This window comes from Ambystoma mexicanum, chromosome 11, assembly GCF_040938575.1.
Source record: "Ambystoma mexicanum isolate Mex_15411 chromosome 11, UKY_AmexF1_1, whole genome shotgun sequence".
NCBI lineage: Eukaryota > Metazoa > Chordata > Amphibia > Caudata > Ambystomatidae > Ambystoma > Ambystoma mexicanum.
In genome coordinates, this window is record NC_090934.1 from 952511987 (window position 1) to 952534496 (window position 22510).

Here is a 22510-nt window from a genome sequence, read left to right on the forward strand (position 1 = left end):
ACAAGTATCCTGTGAACAGGAAGCTCGATGACGATATACATAGTAGATCTCCCAGCTGTTCTCAAGGTAAATATCAAGGTGTTTATAAAGGCTTACACAAGTGGGTGTGTATGTGAACGGATAGCGTGTTCATAGACACCCACGCTGCCTCCATCCCAATGGTTCCCATCTGCCATATGAACCCACCCTACTGTCTTTCCAGCGCACAGGCATAGGCCTACGAAAATCATAGGTGTGAAATGCCATTGATACTGGAAGGGTGGGTGGATGGGCATGAGGTGAGTGTGAAAAGGCCGGAAGAATGCTGAAGGGACACAAACGTTTGATTGCAGGGCTTGGGCTTTGAAGAGGGGAGTATGGAGAAACAGGGTCTGGGGTAGCCATATGGACAACGGTCACTGTGCGGAAGATCCCTTTGAAGTGTACATGGTGTTTGACAACTTGAGCGGTCACACCCACCCAGCCCCTTTGGGCGCGTACAGTCATATATGTGAAATGCCATTGATACTGGAAGGGGGATGGATGGGGTCGAAGTGAGCACAAACGTGCACCAACCAGGGCTGGACTGGGCTACTGGGTACTGTGGAGATTTCCCGGTGTGCCTTTGCACTCTGACTATTTTGTATTTTTATTTTCACATTATATCATAGCAAAAGGGTGGAGCTAGATCAAAATGCGTAATATGGGACCACTTTGCAAATTATTTCCAGTGCCTTCATTCGTTCACAGTCCACCCGGGCAACAACCATTCTAGCATGACACTCGTAGACGATTGCGCGTGTTCTTGACTCACTGAAAAATTCAAAAAAGTATCCTTATTTACTCAGTTGTATTTTCTTTAATTGGGTGATGTTGATGGCACCAACAAACTGTAAATTGTATAATTGAGGTTGAAGTACAGTATGAGAAAATCCCCTGTACTGTCTGCTGTCAAGGGGAATTTGTGGCGAATGGCTTGAATGACACAGGTGGGTATTACTTGTTGATTGTGGTATTCAAGCCTCCCATAAAGCCACCATGTAAACAAACGATAGGCCACCAGCCTATACCAACTGAGAAAAAGAAACGTACATGTTTAAATCGAATGAACCTGATAAGTGTAGCAGATTCCAAAAGTGCATCCAAAATTTGATGGCATAGTTGCCCTAAAAGAAAATGAAGACGGGAACCCTTACAGCACAAGTCCCGACTATATGCTAAAAGAAATAATTAAAACACACCACAGAGGTTTGATCTACCATCTGCCTTGCTAGAATCCTAATGATATAGGTGGACCTGTGTTGCTTTTGGGAGAATATACTGATGCACGTCATTAGGGCTGTGGTGGGTGTTCTGGAATGGTCAGTGGAAGAGGGTCAGATAAGTATCGGCATGAAAGCAACTGGGTGTTCGGGGCTGGTGGTACCCTGGACTGGAAGGGTTGGGGTTGAGAGGGCACAGGCAGTTTTGTCGAGATGAATGTACACTTGGGACACGGCTTGCCACGGTCTCTCTCTCCGCAGAGCACATTCGTTCGGTAATGATACTACAGAATTGTAACAACGCCATGGCAGGACTTTCGTAAGAACAGTGCTCGCACGGAGGTGACAGGGGAGGCGATGGTGTGTGTGGGCTTGCTGTGCGAGGCACTGGGGAAGGTAGAGCTGTATTTCTGCAGGGAGATGGATCACAATTCGGAGAAAGTAGGAGAAAAACATGATAATCAAATGGTCTCGGTAGTAAAAATTACATTAGATCTAGAGTATACTTACTCGTTACTTGGATTGCGCAGCCGAACTGTTCCGCGAAGTTCATGCACAAGGACCATCATAATCCTCAACACGGAACTTGTGAGGCAGGCTGCCCTGAAGTCATGCAGCTCTGTAACGCAAAGCAGTGGTGTCTTCTTCAGCTATGTAGGCCGAGCATCCAGAGTTTTCTCGGGAGCAGCAGTTCTCCACCTCGGTTGACATGACCTTGCAACAATTGCAGGTACACCACGTTGAAACGTCTTCCATGCGACTCGGCTTCGGCTCATGCTCGGGTGATTGATCTTGCAAACTATTGTCTGATTCCCCATCATTTCGGCAGCCTTCTTTCCATCAGTTCCTCCTCTGAATACTCAGGCTCGTACTGGTAGGGCTGTATTTTGTATGACGAAGATTTAACCAAAACGCAAATAACGAGTGAAATCTGTTCTGCTACAGTAACAGTTTGTAGGGGCTTCTTACTGCTAAAACAGCTCAACCGAGCAGAAACGAGACACATGGGGATCTAAACTAAATACAATGAAACTGTTGCCTAAGAAACTAGAGTGTTGCCTGGTCTGAAGGGTCTATTTATACTTCTTGAGTAAAGAGGCGTCTTGCCATTTCCATGGAGACAGTCAATAACTTTGCGGACAGAGAACATTGAAACTTGACGTGCATTGGTGTTGTGGAAAGGGCCGAACACATCTAGTGATGCCAGCTTCGGGGGCGGGAGTTTTGATTTATTGCTGCGAGCGCCCTTGAACTTGGGGCGATCGCTCCACAGATAAAATTAGCACAAGATGGCTGCGCCCAACAGGTTGTTTTCGCATGTGTAAAAGTGAGGAAAACTAAGGTAAGATGCATAGGAAACATTTTTACGATCGATCACCGTATGGTTATAACCACTTGCCCGCACGATTGGGACAATAGCATTCTTGAGCAGACTATTCCTTTAAAGTTTTGGGGGGCTCTGGATTGGATTTGTGATTTCACAGATAAGTGATTTCTCTGAATGTACTGTACTGTTCTCCAGCGATTGTTATTTTTTGTAGGTCGGAGGCACACTAACAAATCTTCATCTAGTTGCATAGTCTGTCAAATTCTCCCGTTTTCTGCTTGTTCTCGTCCATTAAGTTGAAATTACTTATTTACTGCCTGTCACTTCCCTTCTCCTGTCCCCAGGCCATCCTCTCATGCCAACCTGATTGACAGAAAAAGTTGGCGTTTATTTGAACTGCACACTCTTTCCAACCCCAAATTGATTCAATAAGCAATAAAGACAATTTCCATCTCCATGGAAGAGGACAGACAGAAAGCTTGAGAGAATCTGGCAGAAAGAGAAAATAAAGAAAAAGGACCCAATCGCATCACCTGCAAACACCTTAATTATCCTGTAGCATTCCAGGGAGCAGGGTCCAAGCATTCAAACCCTGTGCCATGGCAGGGCCAGTATTTTAGTCAGCTAATCTTCCTTATGTCGCCCTCCCTAAAAATATATATGGTTTCAAAGAGGAAAGTCACCCAACAAGCCCAGACCAGGTTTTCACAATGTATGTGATTTAGGGGCCATGTTCCACTGCCTCATCCTTACCTATGGCCCAGAGAGCTTTCTTTTTGGAGACTTGATGAAGTCCAGGCAAGAGGGATGTGGAGTCTAGGCCCCCTCCCCACACTCCTCTGATGCTGCCCAAAGACGACTTGGATTACATCCTGGTGCTTTGTGTTGGCCTGACACATCCCTCACAGGCTAAGGAAGAAGGTGCGTGGCGGAAAAATTTAAAAATGCCTAACAACTCCTGCTGTGGTCTAGTATTGTCCCGTCATTCTGCAGCTGTTTATTGTGAGAAGACCTGATGAGCTCAGCCCTTCCAGCCCCCGGAAGCGGCCCAGAAAAGGCACACCACCAATGACAGTAAGAGACAAAGGCAAACTAAAACACTACATTACACCTTCCCTATAGTATAAGCAAAAAAGAAGACCAATCAGAACGAAGCTCATAAGCTATAAACAAGAGGTTAGTGCTCCAATAATGAAGAGGCATGCTAAGATCCCAGAGACCATCCTTCAGATCCGTAGGCGTATATGAGATTACCTACTATGTATGTTAATCTTTGATAAATGCTTCGACCCTGTTGTGCTAGTTGTATACGTGGGTCGGGCCGTCCACTATGTGAGGGTAGCAGTAGTGGCACACCACTGGCCTCGTCGGACACAAGTTCGCATGACACAGAACAAAGGGCCACTTTATACGTTTCAACGGTTTTTATTGAAATGTTTATTCTTAGTCAGATGGTAAAATAAGATTTATGCTGGATTTTTTCAGTCTTCTTTTGGAATTACGGAAGCGTACACTTTAATGTACAACAGGGAAACTCTAGCAGCAAATGGTGGACTGGCATAACTACAGTTAATACATGACCACCATATGTCCCTTTTCTCCTCAATTTCCCTTTCCCCCTCTTCTTGTCTTTTTTCGTTGTTTCTTTATCCATATGGCATTTCGTTTAATTTGGAACCAATTCCTATAATGGCAACATGGGGTTCTTTCCTAGATGAACATAAAATTAAGTGTACTATTGAATATATATCATAAGTGGCATCTGATTTGATAAACAACTGCATTTTATATAATCAAAGCCTTGAAAAAGGTCAGGAGGTTGAAATGTATGTTCACAGACTATTGATTAATTTGGCCATGTATTGATTGATTGATGTATTGTATTGTTTTGCATCATTTGTATAGGGCCTTTCACCATTGGTAGGATCACAATGCGCTGCAGGTTGAACGCTTCTCGGGGGACCAAAGTCCAGGTATGAGACAATTCGAGAAGTGCTATTATGCGTGTGTGCATAATGAGCAGTACGAAGATGGGAAGAGTGGTAATGCTAATAGCGTTGGGCAGTATACCGGTGCAATTACCGCTGGGATACCACCCAACTCAGGATGAGGCCCTATGATACAAGTGTAATATGGTGGCTACCCTTGATGACACATGTATATGAATATACTTTTGTAAATAACGGGTGTGTGTATACGCTATATATTGGGAAGACAAACGGCAGGCTATTGATCAATTCAGCAAGCTGTTGATTGGTTGACCTGTGCCTGATCATAGTAACGATCAAGACGTATGCATAATATATTGGGACGACAAATGACAAATGGCAGACTGCAGTCCTTGATTACTGTATAGGCAAAGTAGGCACCGGACTATGGGCCTCACGACAACAGATCGAAATAATATTTATTTGATCTTGAAAGAAAATTACAATCCAGCTTTCTTAAATTGTTTCCAAAAGATAGAAAAAAATTAATCAACTGAAAGAAACTAAAAATGTACATTAAAGACCATATAGAGAAAATACTGTATTAATGTAATGTACCCATTAACTACTTAAAGTACAACAACCAGAGACATCAGATTCACATAAGTTTGTCTCTTAAAAGCTCATATTCTGGCAGCTGTCAGTTTGTAAAATAATCGGGTGCAAACTACGTAAATGCAATGTACAGTAGTGATGGTCATCTCCATCTAGTGACGGCGTGCACACTACTTAGTTCAATGTTATCCCACCAGAGAGCGTGCACGAAAAACCTCCAGAAACAAAGCCTTCTGTGAGTTGTTGTGTCGCGAGAGTTCCCGCCGACTCCAAATCCTAGTAGAAGCTTCGAGAGTTATGCTTAAGTTTGATTAACTTCACTATCTAATTTAACAGAACAAATCTCTTGTTCAGGCACCTTTACTCATTTTTGGCAAAAAGACTTTCATTTTCTTGTGCAAAGCGTAAATATTGTTTGTCGTCGCTCACTTGCCATTATGGCCACTGAATACGACGTCTCGCGAAAGGTAGACTTCCAAGATATCCTGAAAGATTTCACCACAACAAAAATTGAGGAAAGTGAATAAGTTTTGTTGGTTTATTTTTTAAAAAGTTTTTGTTTCATAACATTCATTGTTTAGTTTTGTGTAATAAAATTGGTTTATTAAAATTGTTGGCTGGTAAAATTAAAAAAAAAAACGTATTCGGAGCTAGGGGGTGTCCCGAAACTTCAACTGCCTAGGGGCCTGCACAGTGTTTATCCCGGCACTGGCAGGCTGTAATGAATTGCTTCTAAATAGAGGCGCTTTATATACTTAACCGAGTAATAATGTTATGTAATGTTGTTTGAATTAATTTGAACACATGTGAGCTTGATGGGCAGAGCAAGCTGCGATGTGATGCCACATTCCGATAACGATCGGGCTTGAGAGTTCCACAGTGAAAGCACATGGCTTGGGGTCTGCATTTTTAATGGCAAGCACAATTGATTATGGCACTGCTGTGATAATTGGGCCTAGCGGAATATGACTCTTTTGCGTTAAGAGGGGAGAACAGTATTGGGCCTAATTCTGCTAACTGGCCATGATGGAATCTATGGTTTATAGTCATTGCATTGAATGCAAAAGCATTGAATGCCATACCAGAGAAAAAAAAGCATCTAATGCATTTTTTTAAAAAAATTTTATGGGGGGGGGCCTCCAAAGCCCCCTTTTTTTAACCTTTAAAACCCATTTTTATTCAACTAAACCCTTTACCTTTAAAAAAAAAAAAAGCATTTCATGCATTTTTTTTCTCTGGTATGGCATTCGATGCTATTTGCATTCGATGCAATGACCAGATACCGAATCTATCATTGTTCTGCTCACTTGCGACTCGCTGCTCTAACGGGGCTTTCCACATGGTGCTAACTGGAACCTTGCACTCTTTTTCTAACTGTGCATTTTTTTGACCGTGGTGGGACGTGGAAGTGACTGGATATTCCAAGGTGAGGTTGCGAGTATGTGAGGTTTTGAGGGAAATACTTGCCTGTGGTGTGAGTACCTATAATTTTAATCGCTATATATGGTAATGGAGCGAATACCATAGCATATGGCTTTTTATTATTATTATACACTGGCCGTGCTGCTCATTTAATCTGTTAAAACTTTAACAGTACACTCTGAGTGCGCTCTGAGGCCTATGGGCGAGTAGCGCGTTACTTGCGAACTATGAGTCATATATAGTGACTGCTTGGAGTGGACAAAATCTACTCTAGGGGACCCCCCCCTGCCCTGTATGTGCGGGGAGAATGATCAGAGCAATGTGGGCGGGGCTGAAGGGTGGAGCCCCAGCCCAGGTCAAGCAGCCCTCAAGCCCTTTCAAGTATCCTAATAAAGTGCAGCTGGGGGGCACCTGCCAGACGGATTGAGTCTTGTCGATTTCCATTAAAGCAATGAGCACTTTCGAAACATAAGAATGACAACAGAATTTTATATTTGAAATATGTCTGTTAAAACCCTTCTGAGCAAGTAATGCAAACTGGGCCCCCTGTCTGCTCATTTTATTTGTTACAGCACTCGGCCTAACAGTAACCTATCGATGCACCACAAGCCCCATATACTCATTTGGACAGTGGTTGTTCCAGTGGAAGACCTCTAATGCCCCTAAACACTTCAGAGCATGTAAATGAAGCACTCAGTCCCCTACTTACTGCAATTCGTTTCCTGGATCGTGTCCCCGCGCAGTACAGGAGATAGTGCTTGGGCTGTTTATGGATGACCAATAGCCTTGCAGGAGTTCCGGCTCGGACGGCCCTCAAAGAGACAATAGAGCAAAGCGCTCTTGTGAGGCGTTAGCTGTTCTGCCCGAGCTGGACATGGCTTCTGGCTTCCCTGCACCTATTCCTTTCACAGCTTGCTCTATTATAAACCAGCAAGTCTCCTGTGTGTTCTTTCAGGCTCATGACTCGCTGTAAAGAACAATTGAGGCCTATTTGTGTGTAACTGGGGGGGGCGTCCCGGCTTGGGGGATCTTTTTTTTAAGACTGCCAGGGCTCTGCCCCAGCTAACGACTGTTGGGCGGCACCTCAGTTAACACCTGTCGGGGAAACCAGGCTCATGCATCAGTTTAGGGTGATGACAAATTGCCATCTTTTTTGTTGTCTTGCAAGCCAAGTAAAACAGGAACCTGCACCTAGCTGGAACTGACCCCTGTAACCTGACCCGCATTCCAGACCCCTTACCTTTTTATAGGTCACCTGACAGAATCTAAACAGAGTGTTTGAGAACACATCACTAACTTCCCGCAATAACATTGAACTTCTTTATCCCCACTGTTAAGTATTTCAATTAGGCGATACAGCCTTGTCTCAGCCTAGTATGCAGTGCACAACCAAAATGCTTATTTTATTATATATATATATATGTTCAATATTTTGAGTGATACACCACTCATATCACACCCCTTTTCAAATACCCGGATCACGATGGACCAGGAATCAGGCTGGTTGGTGAAGGTAATATTTATTTATTTAAAATTCAAGTCAAACATATACTTTGTAATGGGGAGCAGCAATCACCAATGTTGTAACAATAACAGATAAGACGGCATGTAATGCACTTAATTTCACTCTCTAGCAACACAAATGGAAAACGCCAGAGAAAAGAACACTTTTGGCTTGTTTGGAGAGAGAGCACTTAAATTAGGATTTTCCCCTGCAATATTCCTCAACCCACAAATAAGCAATTCTAAATAGATATAAGGAAGCAGCAGGTAATCGGGAATAAGGAATAGAAAACAGAATTTGAATCCAACCTCCCCTCCCCAACCAGCGATATAAACTGATTTGAAACCATTCTGTTTCAGATGACATTTCGGAAATGGCTGAATACAACACTGAAAATGTACAAAAATCCTTAAATCAGTACAAATTTCTATGGCAGCAACATTGAAAATATACTAGCAATCAGAAGCAATAGTTTGAGCAAAAGTAAACAATTTGAATTTGAATGGAAGGTTTAAAATAACATGTAAAACTTTGCAAAAATGTTGATTCCCGCCTAAAATTAACCAAACCCGTTTTTAATAAAAACGGGTGAAATTCGCTAGGAGGTAGCTATAGGTCTTAGATATAATCCAGAATTGAAATGAGGTCTCTGGCTATTAAACTGAAGGAGATATGCAAGGTAGAATGAGAGGCGTTTTTACAAAAATCGGGTAGTGAAAACAGAAAAACTCAGTTTGGACAAGAAAATATTTACTATAGGTTTACTTTCGACTAGAGCATTCTGGCTAGAATACCAAAGAGGGACACAGTAAGCTCTGGAGTTGATTCATGACTTCAACCCCAGATCCCCAGCGCCCGCTCTGGCGGAACCAGACCGACAACTCGAAATAGGATTGATAGTTTAGGATTTACACAAGATAAAAATGACTAAAGAAATGGTGCTTAACAAAATAAATCAAAGATTGGATTGCAATAAGGATTCTGACAATCTTACAAGTTATTAAGGTAAGGATAGGATGGTTTCGAGATTGGGATAGGACAAGGCAAGGTATGCTATGGTTTTCTATAATTCCTATTAATACATACAGTCCACTTTAATTTATGATTTTGGGCCGTCAAGGGTTCTGGATTGGGTCTAACACTTGGCAGCTGGGCAAATCTGGCGAAACAGGATCAGCTGGGCCCTTCTGGTCACCAGACGGCACTGGACTGGCGCTTCTGGTTACTGGATACTACAGATCACTGGGGTGGCAAGTTTGGAGTAGGCATACATTTAGGCCAGGCTGGATCAGGATGCTTCCCCTGGGTTTTTTGGATTTTTAGAATTTGAGGCCTAGCTGAAAAGGGGTTCAGCAATGCATAGGCCTTGCTTTGCAATGAAAATCTGGAATCTGGATCAAGCAGGATGAAGAAATCGGGTACAGGACCCCACGCAGGAATTCAGGAAGAAAGTCAGGAATCGGTGTGTACCCTGTGTGCTGTCGGGTGCCCTTATTTATCATGCCAGATGACAACACTATAGTATATGGTAAGGGCAGCCTTACTACCCATACCCATAGTGCTAGGATTTGGGTAAGAGCATAGTTTCTGCCTTGCCCACAGCTGATTGGATCACAGAAAAGGATGTCATGTTATGAGGTGATTTTTTTACAATGTCTAGAACCCTCCCCTAGCTACTGGAACCAAAATCTAATTTTGCCACAATAACATATTTATGCAGTTATAACCTCTGAGAAAATCAGATACAGAGGTTACATATTTTGTGCGTCATATTTCAGTCCAAACCCCAAGTCTGTGGGACCTGGTTTTGCCTTTCTGCTACATTTTGGCAATTTCAACCATGAAAGATTTGCCCTAAAATTCCCCAAATTTGTACACGGATGCGAATTTACACCTGGGATGTGTGTACAAAGTGTTATGTTCGCAACATCAATACTTTCCCTGTAATCAGTCATTTTTTTACAACTTCTGTTCCTTATGCAGTAATGAGTTTTACCAAGTTTTCAAAGAAAGAGCATAAAATTGGATTTAGAACTAAAACTTTTCATAGTTTTCCTCATTCTTGCTGAAAAGTTAAAACGTCTTTTAAAGTTCAGTTACAAAATAACCTTTAAAACCAAATGTCACTTGATCCGTTTTTTTCCTTTCCCCAACTGCAAGCAGCTGTCAGTTCCTTTGAAGCAGGATGAGGGGCCTCTCTCTCTCGATTGAAGGTTTTATTGCCCCTCACACTTGACAGGAGAGTCTCAGCCTGCTATTGCCCAGTCAAGAGCAAAGACGAATGTCTGATGAGCTTCGGATGTCCCTTTGTCCTGGTGCATTCAACATCCTCCAAGCTAGCAATTAGCACTTTCCTGTGCCAGAGGTTTGAGGTGTCACCCTTTCTCGGGGCTAGCAACGGGCAGAGAATGTTTTTTTTAATATAGTTTGCCAATTTAACCTGAGTTGTAGCTTTTATTTTCTCGTTTTACAACTTGACTTAAACCTATGGAATCAAAACAGTTTATAGGTGCACTTTTACCAGCAAAATTGTTTTACATTGCTAAATAAGCAGGCCTTTACCAAACAATTTACTTTTAAATAGGCAATTTTCTCTCTTCGGTTAGAAAAAGTACATTTTACCATTTCTTTAAATTCGGTTTTCATCTCCAGCAAATACACACTTTCTGCTGCTATAGTTCTTGGAGTTGTTTTGCAGCATGGATACATTTAACAGGCATCTATTTGAGTCTTTCTCTGAACCAGGGGTGTTGCTAGGTCTGGAAAAGACCTGGGGCTACGCTGATGCCGGGTCTGTCGAGACTCTGGGCTAGCTAGCCTTTTGGTTGTAGCTCCTGAGATTCTATCTGGGGCTACAACCAAAAGATCAGGGGCTATAGCCCCCTAAGCCCCCCCTAGCAACGCCTCTGCTCTGAACAACTGATTATTGATACTTTTGCAAAGAAAATAGACGCTTTTCTGTGTTAAATGAAAACAAAGCCCCTTGTTGATTTTTCAAAGATACTTTTGACAGGAGCTGTCATTCAAGTGAGGCCTGGTTCCTCTGAGACACAATGGATGATCCTGGGCATTGCAGGGCCTTTTTTGATCACAGTGGTTCATGGTAAATGGATGGATTTAGTGCCAAGCAGCACTTTTAAGGTTGAAAGGTGTGATTTTTAAAGAGGCATTTTGGGTTTAACAGCAAAGTAATGCTGCCTCTTTCACTTCACTCCATGTTAAATGTTGCAGAGCACACTGACACATTCCTGCAGTGAGTACTCTGTTCCACCCCACCTGAAATATGGGTGGCAGGGTGGTGCAGCCACTTTCCGGTTTTTGCAAAAATGCAGTTTAGAGATCTTGGTGCGCATAGGATTCAGCACGGCCGTTTTGCTGTTTCTTGCCCCAATGCAGAAAGTGATGTGGTAAGGCACATCTGAGTGGGTCAATATATCCCACACCACGTAGTTCTGTTAGTGTTTTTTCAGGTTCTGTTATCATATGATGACTGACTGGTGATTCCGCTAAAGTACAATGCACCTCTACCCCCATGGCTGCTTTAAGTCTATTCTGAGCAGGCCAAATGTCCGTTCCAGGTTATGCTGGTTGTATCCACCATGCAGGTTCCTTCATCCTTGGCACAGTAACTCGCTGTTCAACGTTTTTAAGTTCAGGCCACAGAGCGGATGCTCGAGAGAGAGTCTACAGGGAAATGAGCAGTGGCGAAGCAAAAGGGTTCAGGAATATTGAAAAGGTCGGCTAAAAAGGAATGAGTAGTGATGTAATAGGGATGCAGCCGACTGTATTTAGTGTATTGGTATTGTCCACATACAAATTAATTTGCTTTATTTGTATTCATTTTATTCATCATCCTTTTACTCTGTCGCCCACTTAAAACCCTGACTGCAACTCGATACCAGCAGAGACTCAATGGTAACCTCTGCGGAGGTGCCCAGCTCCACGGGTTCACGCCTAAATTGAACATTATCTCCTCCCTAAGATGGCCTAAGGTTAAGGGGAACTCTGCCCCCCTTTATAAATGGTGGGTAACTCCGTCCAGTCACGCGCCCAGGCAGTTTCCCTGTGTCCCACACGGAGAAGGCATTATTACAGGTGTCTTGGTTTCTGCGGTATGTTGTGATGGTAATTAAACATCACTGCCAACTTAAAATATTTTAGCAGTTATCTGCAAGAAGCATGCTCGTGTTACGAATGTCACACCTTCACACCTCCTCTAATAGCACTATTCTTTACAAGGAACCACTTGACACGATCATAAATTAATAAAAAACTGCCTTTTTATTTGCAACTCTTGTATCCTGGCTTGCAACATTATGTGTTACTACTGACTTCTGCAATTGTATTTGCTCTCCCCTCTTGCTTCTCCACTCTTTTTGACTGCTTACTCTGTTCTCTCCTCTCCCTTTCTCCCTTTTCCTATCTCCTCCCCTTACTTTCGTCTGTGCACTTACTCTTATCAGAATTGTCCCTGGACCTAGTATGATAGCAACCTCGTCTGTCTCCCCCCCCCCCCTTACTTGTTTTTTTTTCTCCCCCCAAATCTCCCTCCAGCACTATCTGAAATGTTGTCAGGCCTAGTACGATAGTCGCTTGTTATGTTCCTCCCCTCCCTTTCTGCACCCCTCTCCCTCACCTTTTTGTTTTTCTCCGGCTCTACCAGAAATTTCGTCGGGCCTAGCGCGGTAGTCGCCTGTCTGTTTCCATTTCCTTCCCACACTCCCCCTCCCTTCCTTATCTATGTCTTAGCTCTTGGACTATCTGAAATGTTGTCAGGCCGAGTACGATAGTTAATTTCACATCCTTGCTGATCATGGCCTGTAAGAATGTCATTGTATTTTCCCATTTTCCCTCCCTTGCCTTGAAGCACTTTGAAACGCATTGTGCATAGGCGCGATATAAATAAACTATCATATCATAACTTTCGCAAGCTTTCAAATATTGGCACCAAGATAAGCCGGTTGGCTATGTCAGTGCTTGTTTCTATCCCAGCGTGACATGCGCAGATGTTTTGGAGGCTGCTCATCAACTTGGTTTAAAAAAGCAAAACATTTTTGGAAGAGTTTTTCAGGTGAGTGTCAACTTTGAGAGTCTCTTGTTTCAGTCCAGACTGAAGAATGTTTCTCGGGTTTTGTCCTCTCTGAGCTGTTCCCACGAGGCGCTCTGTCTTAAATAGGCTTTTGCTGGGGGAGGGGTATTATTCTCTCCTCACCTCACCCTGTGCTCCAGCCACATTCCCCTGCCTCAGTTTGGATAATTTGCGACCATTCCAGTCACGGCTCACCAGCTAAAGTGTACACTGTCCAAAAAAACAGTAAAGCTATCCTTTCTTTTTTAGACTTCGTTCTTTTTACCGAAAGGCTAGTTTTACCGTGAAAGGAACATATATTTTTGGTACTTCAATGCGAAAGGAAATCCATTGTGAGTAACGTCTTTGTGTCTCGGGTTACAAGGGAAGCTTTTCAAGGTGCGCGTTCCCTGTCGACGTGACTACTGCTGGAAGTGCTCAGTCCTCTGGCCATTCAGCCGCCGCTGAAAGCCATTGTCACGAAAGGGGCCTTCTTATTCGCAAGGGTGCCAGCCGCTACTCTTCCCGAGGTCGGACTGGGGGGCTTGGGGAGTGCAGGGGGAACCAAGTAACCAAGTATGGACAATAGAAAGAAAGAAAAAATGCCCCCAGTCAGAAATCGCAGTTTGCAACTTACTATCAACTGCGCAGGGAATTTAGTCAGACTGGCCTGTGTTTACAAAACCAGCGCCGCTGCTAGCATGTTGCTGCTAGCCCTGCGAACTTTACCATGTAGGCCAGTTCGATCCTGCCTCTTCCAGACTGGGAAGGCCTCCTCGCATCCGCTTCATTTGGTAGGTGAAGTAAATAATACACTTGATCAAAGAAGAGTTTGGCTGTTGTACAAGGAACATTGTTTTCTTTCTTGAATGGTATTGCCGGCATATGGCGCCAGGTAATGTCATCATGGTGGGTATTCCCCTCACATGACTGGTGGTCTGCCGAACAACAGAACTGAGCCCCCTGCTGTTATTGTAACGTATGTTTAAGAGGGTCTTGCCTGCAGCTCAGTGTCATGTACAGCGACCTATTAAAGAATCATGCCGTGAATTTATTTAATAGGCACAATTTAAATGACACTGAGCTGGAGGCAATGTGCCTCATTTGCACGCGCCGCGGGGGTGCCCTTGTGCGACCGCACCCTCTGAACGCACCTTGAGCCGGGGCTGACCACCGTGGAAGTCTTACGGCACCTGGCTTTGTCAGAAAGGAAGCGTATTGCGACTCCGCCAGGATGACGCAGACCTTGGTCTGTGAAAAGGAGAAAGTGGATTATACAATAGAACAAGCACATTCAGAGGGTAAAAAAACAATTGAGATGAGGTGGATGGGGATATGGTTGTGCTAGTATGGATGCGTGTTTCTAAACTGATTAGTTAGCAGTAAGCATGGGGAGAGTACAGGCAAATTTAGAGCAGAGTTTTAATGTGGTGGCAATATCTACACCCGATGAAGCGTGGTACTAAATGTATTTGATATGCTTGCTATCGCCATCAAATGCCAGATATGATATGCATTCATAACACGCCTATACACCAGTATTTCAAGGCACGATGAGCCAAGGGATGAGACTGAGACCACGATCTTACTAGGCCGAGTGATATTGAGATCGCGCAAGTGCAGGGGAGGAGGGAGGGGAAAAGTGCGAGGGGAAAGGAGAGGGCAGTGCAGTACATGGGATCAAACAGTAAAACATTTTTAAAATATGTGGCCAGCTGGTGGCAAGGGTAAGTGCAGACATCAAGTGTCCAAGTTCTGGTAAGGGGACTGTAGGTATACAGAAACAGACCCCAAGTGCAAGGGTTGCCAGGAGGGCAGTGCAGGTGTGCAATTGGCGGGGAGGGGACCTGGGTCAGAGGGTAGCCAGGTGACCAGTGCAGTTTCAGGTTCAGCCAGGAATTTCAGCAGGGTAGAGAAAGGGAGAAAGCAGAAGCAAAGAGGAAGGTCTTGAGGTACTTCCGGAGATGGTTCTCCTCAAGTTTGAGAGGCAGGGAGGCTGTTCCAGAAGGATACCCCAGCCGAAGAAAGAACTACCACCAATTCGTTGCTTGGAGAAGCGACTGGTCCTGCCTGAGGGAATTGGAGGCGGAGGAGCGAAGAGCTCGAGAAGGAAGATATTTACGAAGAGAGAGTTGAAGGTATTGAGGCCTCAGGCCCCAGAAGGCCTTCTGGACAATGCAGAGGGTTTTGAACTTAATCCTCACAGCCACTTGGAGCCAGTGCAAAGATTTTGCTGGAGAGATACGATCCCTGGGCTGGAGGCCAAGGGCAAGTCTTGCAGTCCTGTTTTGGATGAGTTCAATAGGGCGGAGAGTAGAAGCAGGCAGATTTAGAAAGAAGCTGTTGGAGTAGTCTAGCCTAGAGAGAACCAGAGCTCTGGAGACAGTAAGCTTCTGGGGGAAGGAGTGGAAAGGACGAATACATCTGAGGAGGTGCAGTTGGTAGTGGGACTTCTTAGAGATGTCAGAGATATGAGGAGAATGTGGAGTTTAAGATGACCCCAAGTTGTTTAGCTTCACAGGTGGGAGCAGGAAGAGGGCCAAGGGAGGCTGGCCAGAGTGGCAGGAAAGGAGGGAGCAGGGGTGTCGATGAGGAGAATCTCTGTCTTACTGGCATGAAGGCGGAGATCATTGGCAGCACACCACTCCTGCATAGCAGACAGTCAGAAATGAGAGAAGGAGAAGAGATGGCAGAAGGAAGCCTGAAAATGAGCGGCATGTTATCCGCATAGTACTGAAAGTTGGGGCAGAGAGCAGCAATGCAGTGGGCAACAAGTGGCAACTATTGGTTGAACAGCCAGGGAGAGAGGTTAGACCCCTGGGGAATACCACAGGTAGAGATAGAGGAGAGGAAGGACCCTAGTTGGACCTGGGAGAGTCGATTGGAGAGGAAAGAGATCAGCCATGCCAGGGCTTCGGTGATGCCCAGGTTATCATGGACACGGTTGAGCAGGATGGCATGGTTGACAGTGTCAAGTGCAGAAGAGAGATCAAGTAAGATGAGGACACAGGGTATTAGAATCGAGGTTGGAGAGCAGGTCTTCACGGATGTTCAGTAGAGCAGTTTACGTGCTTCTGGCTTCTCTGAAGCCAGACTGATGGTCATGGAGACAACCAACAGATTCAGTGTGAAGATTACCCTGGGAGATGGCCAGCTTTTCCAGGAGTTTGTCCAGGAAAGGAGTGGTGAAGATTGGACGATAATTAGCTGGGCAGGCGGGGTCGGCTGAGGGTTTCTTAAGAAGAGGGTGCACAAGAGCATGCTAAAGGGGGGAGAAGGGAAGACTCCAGTGGCGAAGGAGTGCTTGCAGAAGTCAGCCAAAGCAGGAGCAAGGGTGTCAATGTGGTCCTTCATGGTTTTGGAGGAACAGGGGAGAACCTGTTTTGACGAGACTTTCATAGATTAGACTTGTATAGAAACCTCATCAGGGGAGAACAGGGGAAAGGCGGAGAAGAAAGGAGGAGAGGGCCAATACTCCAATGCTTGGAATTCCAAACTGTATGAACTAAGTTTCTCCAGCATGGGGTCTGGCATGGATTCACATGCTCATGAATATTCCCCGTCGTCAGGCTGGGAATCCTCGGTAAAGAAAAAATCAGTATCAGTTTCGTTTCTGAACTGTCTTTCTTAGTAGTAACCAATCACTGATCTCTGGGTCATACTGCCCTCAGCCAATGACTGCCCTCTCCCTAAGCCCCGCCTCCGGCAGCCATCCCCAGATTTTTACCGCACGAGTCCTCGTGTTTAGCTCTCAAGTTTTTTTACTGTGTTTTCACGCTTTTTCAGGATATTTTCTCCTTTTTTAGGTTTAATCGAGCATCAAGCTCCACCGTTTCTACTTCTGATAACGAGGACCAGTTTCGGAATTCTTCTACGCCCCTCAAGGGTGAAGTTTTCGGCGAGTTTACACTTCTTGGAGGATTCCGGAAGATCTGCGGCCTACCTCAACGGACATGGCCCAGGACAAAGGAAGCTCGACGCCCGGATCCAAGCTATTCAGGAACTGCCCTGGATGCGGATTATATAACGTTTTCAAGGAGGACGAGCATTCGCAATATCTCTACTGCCTCCATGGGGACAAGACGCACGTGGAGAAGGACTGTGCGTTCTGCAAGAACCTTTCGGAACGGACCAAACAAGATCGTCGTTCCCGCCTCGCATCCTGGCTGGAGAAGGGCACAGCAAATGAGAAGGCGAAGAAGAAGGTTGAGTGGGCTTCTAAGTCCTTTGAGGGCGCCCTGGCGACGGGGGCCCAACAGAAGGCCAAGCACCGCTAGTCCGCGGGCTCCGTGAGCGCCGCTAGGTGGGGCTCTTCGGTTGCCAAGCAGGGTGCTACTTCCCCGGCACGTTCGACCACGAGCCAGCGCTCTGGTTCGGGGAAGAAGTCCGAGAACCCGGGTAAGCCGCTGGTGTCATGCTGCGCGGCACTTGGCGCCTGTGGAACCGCTGGCGGCGAAGACATTATCCTGCCGTGCACGCTGGTAGCCTGTCACGCCCACCTGCAGCTCCGCCCGTGCGTATGCGCGCTTACGCGGCCCGGAGTATGAATACAGCTCCTTCCGGGTTGTGTACGCGCTGCAACGCTTCCGGTTTCCTCCGTTAGTGCTGTCTGCCTTTTTGCCTGCTCTTCCCTTGCTCGCACTCGCTGCTCTTGTACCCGATCTCTATCGGGTCCTTGTCCTCTTCCCCTTGTCTTGCCTGCTGCCCCTTTTTTCCTTCTACTATTTCCCTTCCTCTCTCCTCGCCACCCTCCTTCTCCCGTCCCTTCTCTGCTTCCGTCCCTCCTCCTTATTTTTCCCCTTCCTGTTTTCTTCCTCCTCCTGCCTTCCTCCTTGTGTACCAGACCTAGGCCTGTTTTCTTGGATTGCTGATTCTTCTGATTCGGATACCTTCCTCTGTGATCTCCCGTGTACCAGATCCCGGCCTGTTTAAGGACTGCCTATTCATTGTGCTTCACCTATGGACTTGGTTCTCCTTGTGAGATTCCGTACTACTTACTGTCTACTTTCCTCCGGAGCCTCATCCTTTCTACCACGGAGTTCAGCTTCAGCCGACGGCATTCTCCCAGCATACCAGCTCATTCCTTAGGAGAGTCACGCAGGTCGCTTAGGGGTTTTTTGTGCCTTTTGGCTTTTTCCCCTTCCCGGCGTTCCCGGGAGGAGGCACCGGAAACCTTTTTGGGTGACACGGTGGCTTCCTTCCGTGGGCGCCCCTACCTACATTAAAAAAAAGGAGCGACCAAGAAGTAAAGGAAAGAAAGGTACAGGAAGAAGAGACGAAGGTGAGGAGTTAGGGGAGGGTGGTGAATCGGATTCTACGTTCTCTGGCGAGGATATCACCGATCCTGGTGACAGTTTGCAACGCCTAATTGAAGTTGAAATGGCTACGCCACAGCAAGTACAGGAACTTGTAGCAGCAGTCCAGAGCTTAAATGTGGAAATGCAGAATCTCAAGGCTGCCAATGCCACCCTACAGCAACGGATAACGGAGAGAGAACGACCTTCCACCGATCTTCCACCGCTCCCCCTTGTGTCGGGCAAGTTTGATGGCACTCCAAAAAAGGTAAGAGTTTTTGGATGCGTGCCATTTACACTTCTCATTCCGCCCTCAGACCTTTTCCTCGGACCATGCCAAGGTGGGGTTTATGATAACACACATGTCAGGTAATGCCCTGGCATGGGCCACTCCGTTGGTGAACCTGCCGAATCCAGTCTTACAGGATTATGATGCTTTCAAGGGTTTGATGCAACAAACCTTTCTACGTACCGAAAGCACCTACTTGGCTTCAGAAGATCTGCTGGCCATCCGTCAAGGGAATTCGGATCTGCTAACCTACATTACAACATTCAAACAGGTGGCAGCTGAAGCGGGGTGGCAAGAGCAGGCTCAATATGCAATCTTTCGGCGGGGTCTGAGAGAAGACTTAAAGGATGAGCTAGCCAGGATAGAAAGACCTGTATCCTTTGCGGAACTCCTTACGGCTACCCTCAGGATAGATTTCCGCCTGACCAAACGACGGATGGAAAGAAGAAAGACCAAGACAAATGCTCCCCCTCTCCTGGAAACACACCCGTCTCCTTCTGTACTCTTCTCACGCTCCTCCAAAGAGGAGCCCATGCAAACTGGGACAGCACGTGCTCCACTCACCCCTGAGGAACGCAAACGGCGCAGGGACGGCTGCCTGTGCATGTATTGCGGAGCTTCTACTCATATGTTACGAGACTGTCCGGAGGTTCCACCCAGAAGGCCGGGAAACGCTCGCCCTCGGTAAGTGTTGGGACTCACTACCGAGGGGCTGGTCCAAGTCCTTACGCTTCTCTATCTGTGTCATCTCCCGAAATCCCTGAAGACTCTCGTCTTATGGTGCTCACTGTTACCCTCAAACTAGAATCTACAGAAGTGACCACATTAGCTCTACTGGATTGTGGTGCTGCCGCCAACTTCATCGACTCTCACTGGGCCAAACAAAAAGGTCTTAAAAGAATTGCCAAACAGGAAGACCAGAAGGTTGAAGGAGTGGATGGTGAGCCCTTGAGCTCAGGCATGATCACCCACACCACCGAGGAACTCACCTTGTCGATACAACAGCACACAGAAAAAATTGTATTTGACATCATCAGAGCCGCGCACTTCCCCATCATTCTGGGAATCTGCTGGCTACGCAAGCACAACCCCAGCATTGACTGGTCAAAAAATCTATTGAATTTTCAATCTTCATTCTGTAGAGCTGAGTGTTTACCCGAGCCAAGATTCAAAACTGTCAAGACATCTAATAGTTGTGAGACCAAGTCTGTCCATTGCTTGCCCCATTACCTAAGGGAGTTCTCAGAGGTTGTGACAGAAAAGATACCTATTGAACTACCTCCACACCGACCTGAGGACTGTTGCATCGAACTAACTCCGGGAGCTTTAGTACCATTCGGCAGAATGTTTCCTCTGTCGCTGGAGGAAAAGCAATTTCTCAGAGGTTATCTGGACGGTAACATGGCCAACGGGCTGATCCGACCTTCAAAGTCTCCTGCTGGAGCTTCCTTGTTTTTCGTTTCCAAAAAAGATTCGAAGGACCTAAGACCTTGCATTGATTATCAAGGCTTAAATAAAGTCACTGTTAAGGATCGTTATCCGATGCCTTTGATAACTGAGATCTTACAAGCCGTCCACGGTGCAACAACGTTTACCAAGCTTGATTTAAGGAACGCCTACCACCTTCTCCGAGTACAGAAAGGAGATGAATGGAAGACTGCCTTCCGGACTCCGGGCTCTTTGAGTATCAGGTCATGCATTTGGGTTGGTTAATGCCCCTTCTATTTTTCAACGGTTTATGGACAGACGGTTCTCCGATTTGTTGTGCCAAACAACTCTAGTGTATCTTGACGATATTCTAGTATTTTCCAACAATGCCAAAGAACACGAGGAACCTGTCAAGGAAGTTTTCCGTAGGCTTAAGAACAATCACTTATCAGTCAAACTTGCTAAATGTGTGCTCTCCGCTTCATCCATACCTTATCTGGGTTATATCTTGTCCAGTCAGGGTATCTCAATGGACACCCACAAGGTGTCATCCATCCTAGAATGGCCTTCACCCTCTTCAGTGAAAGAAATTCAAAGATTCCTGGGTCTGGCAAACTTCTATCGTAGGTTAATTCCCAATTTCTCCCAGAAGATCCTGCCCATCACTACTCTCCTCAAGAAATCTTCTGAGCCGTTCAGATGGTCGGCTGAGGCCGAGGATAGCTTTGGGGATCTTACGAAAGCCTTTTGTGCTGCACCCATACTACTACAGCCTGACCAGGAGCTGCCCTTCATCCTGGAGACCGACGCCTCTGCTGCTGCCATAGGAGCTGTCCTTCTTCAAGAGTTTCGGGGAGTTGAGCATCCTGTCGCCTACTTCTCGAAGACACTTAACGCCAGTCAAAGAAACTACTCTGTCATTGAACGAGAATTAATAGCAATGACATCGGCTTGTGTGGAATGGCGGCATCTCCTTCAGGGAGGCAGGTATCCATTTACAATCCGGACTGATCACAAGAACCTGCAAGTCCTGAGGCAATTCGAGTGCTACAACACCCGACAGGCCCGATGGGCTCACTTCTTCGCCCAATTCGATTTTCACATCACTTATATCCCAGGAAAGATGAATGTGTTGGCTGACTCCCTTTCACGGCGTTGTGATTACCTACCCGAATCCGAGTCTCCTCGTGAACACGTTTCCCCGACCCAGAAGTATCGGAATGGTTTTGACGTTCCTCAGTCAAGTAAAAGATGAATCGGGAGGGCGCTTTGAAGTAGAGAGACATCCCAAAGGCTTGGCGTACGAAATTAGATATGGTCTTTATCTGGTCAAGGGTAGACTCTACCTACCCACGCCTGCCTTTCGCAAGATGGCCTTGAACTGGTGGCACGACACAAAACTTGCTGTTCATCGGGGCGGTACAGGCACCCTTGAATTCCTTCGTCGTCACTTCTACTGGCCTAGAATGAGGGAGGACGTGGATCGTTATGTTCAATCCTGTATCATCTGCCTCCGAAGTAAATCCCCTCGTCAACGACCTATTGGATTACTCGAACCATGTGCTGTGCCTGACGGCCCGTGGAGCTCAGTCTCTACTGATTTCATTGTGGATCTCCCCATCTCACAGGGGTGCACATGTATAATGGTGGTGGTTGATTCATTTACAAAAATGGCTCACTTTTCCCCTTTGCCCGGAGTTCCCACTGCAGCCAACATTGCCGAAGTATTTCTCCAAGACATCTTTAGACTGCACGGTATGCCCTCTAAGATCATCTCTGACAGGGGAAGTCAATACACCTCTCATTTTTGGAAGGCTCTCTGTGAGCGGCTGGGGATTGAAAGAGCTCTCACGTCGGGGTTTCACCCCCAGTCTAATGGTCAAACTGAACGGCTAAATGGAACTCTAGAACAATACTTAAGGTGTTTTACTAATTCCCAACAAGACAACTGGCACTCGTTATTGGCTCTGGCCGAATTCTCCTACAACAATTCCGTGCACTCAGCTCTAGGAGTTAGTCCTTTTTTCTGTAATTGTGGCTACCATCCCCGGTCTATTCTTCCTGTCTCCTGTCTTTCTACTAATATACCATCTGTAGATTCCTCACTCACCCGCCTTAGAGAGATACACAAGAAGGCTAGGGAAAGCCTTCAGGCAGCGCAGGAACGCTCTAGATCCCAAGCCAACAGACATCGTCAACCCGTACCAGGTTGGGAGGTTGGTTCCAGAGTAATGCTTTCTACGAGATACTTACCTCATTGGGCCCATCCATCCAAGCTATCCCCGAAGTTTTTAGGGCCTTATAAGATTGTACAAAGGATCAACCCTGTGGCTTTCCGTCTTAAACTCCCTACCAGCCTGAAAAGAGTTCATCCTGTCTTCCATGCGTCTCAGC

The 22510-nt window shown here is 45.9% G+C and overlaps 1 protein-coding gene across 6 annotated transcripts in view; it reads left to right on the forward strand.

Annotated features, from left to right (window-relative positions):
- LOC138503961 (uncharacterized protein C11orf24 homolog) overlaps positions 1–22510 on the forward strand; it is a 606597-nt gene that overhangs the window by 399658 nt on the left and 184429 nt on the right. The window contains exon 3 of one of the 6 annotated variants that reach the window (XM_069624100.1): positions 4474–4541. The exons of the other annotated variants lie outside the window; for them this stretch is intronic. The gene's annotated coding sequence lies outside the window, so the exon portion shown is untranslated. The remainder of the gene's footprint in view (positions 1–4473; positions 4542–22510) is intronic. 6 annotated transcript variants of the gene reach the window in all.